Source organism: Propithecus coquereli, unplaced genomic scaffold (genome assembly GCF_000956105.1).
Source record: "Propithecus coquereli isolate 6110/MARCELLA unplaced genomic scaffold, Pcoq_1.0 Scaffold105, whole genome shotgun sequence".
Taxonomy (NCBI): Eukaryota; Metazoa; Chordata; class Mammalia; order Primates; family Indriidae; genus Propithecus; species Propithecus coquereli.
This window is the reverse complement of record NW_012134414.1, coordinates 3,621,795-3,623,519: the sequence shown is the minus strand read 5'-3', so window position 1 is coordinate 3,623,519 and position 1,725 is coordinate 3,621,795.

Here is a 1,725-nt window from a genome sequence, read left to right as displayed (position 1 = left end):
AGGAGGTGAGATGTATTTGGCCCTCAGGTTATAGTTTATCTAATCCTGTTTTAATCTATTATTTCTATTAACACTGTTTACCTGCTATATTGTATTTGTCAACTGAAGAATGACGAGGTTCATAAATTTAGAAAGAAGAGCTTTATTTCTCATAAAAAATTACAAGCTTGAGGCTGGCCATTCTGGCAGGCTGGCAAGCGACAGCCTCTGGCCAGAAGCCGGAAACACATACTGGGAAGGAAAGACAAGGGGAACAGAAATTTATGATGAGCAGGGTGGCCAAATATACATATTTAACATACTATAGGAGGAGTCATGAGTATTTATGAAAGGAAAGACACAGGCATACACAACTGAGCTTCATGCCCCTTCATATGTTACGTGTACAAAAAATGGTGGCTGTAGCATGATCCCAAGGGGAAGATTTTGGCCTTCTGATGTCAAAAGATGAAGCAGAGAACACAAAACCCCTTTGCATGCCTCCTGGCCAGAACCACTGCATGGCAGGTGGGCCCTTATCAGGAAGAAATGCTCGTCAGCTGTAGTGCTGAAACTGCAGAAGGGAGGAGCAGCATTAGGCAGTTGATTGAAATCAGCCATGGAGCAAGTCTTTCCAAAGACTGATTCTGTTTAACCCTTAGGGAAGAAAGCCCCAGGTAGTTAAGGAGAGAGGAGGTATAAGGAGGCCCAGTCTGACCTCCTGTCCTGTCATGCTGGGGGAACTCAATTTTAAGGTTTGTCTGGGCTCCCTTTGGCCAAGAGGGGGGTCTCTTCAGTAGGCTGGGAGGCTTAGGATATTATTTTATTTCTCATATTTCAAAAAGAAATGGTATATAAATGCTTTCAAAATTCTTGACTATTTAGTAGTCAAATTAATAAAAATGCCATAATAATTACCTGGTATTGTATAGTGATAGTAACAGTCCTAATAGTTAACAATGTTAAATATTACTAACACAATTTGGCACATTTCTTAAGTTTATTTTCCCTGAAATGCACAAACAAAGTAAAGGGCACTTTAGACATTGATATTGTAGTTGCTCACTCTGGGATAGTGAATGTGAACCTGTGACCCTACCTTACCAGTTTAATGAAATATCAACTCTAAAGTTGTCAAGTGAACTCCAGAACTGATGTTAGAAAATTGGAAAGATATAAAGGTTTGTACAGAAGGAGTCTTATTACCTAGACCCAGGTAGGGAAAAGAATTGGATATAGAGAATCTGTTCATGCATTTCAACTTCAGTTTTCAACACCACCTGGTTGATTAATTATGTGGCTTCATCTGAGAATTTGGATTATTTGAGATAGAAAAATGAACATAGAAGAGATCACCCAATGAATAAAGAAACTCTATTACCCAACAGCCCTGTTCTTTGAAAAGTCTCTTGAGGGTTCTGTGAGTATATTCTTCCTGATGTTTTTGTTGCCTAGGAGCTCTTCAACATGGGGAATGAGGAAAGGAAATTAAGACACCAGGAAGGGAAGAAAATGGAAGACAAATAAATGTAAATGGGGCCTTTATACATTTATATTTATAAAGTTCAGAGCCTGAAAATCATTGAAGATTATTTAAGAATGGAATTTAATCTCCACTGTATTAATTTTGAAAAGGTGTAAGTTTCAAATATAGATGAGTTTGTTAGAACACTCATAGTTCCCTAAAAGAATCATAAACAACCTACAGTCCAGGAGCTAAATCCACTTGCTTCCTGTTTTTTTTTT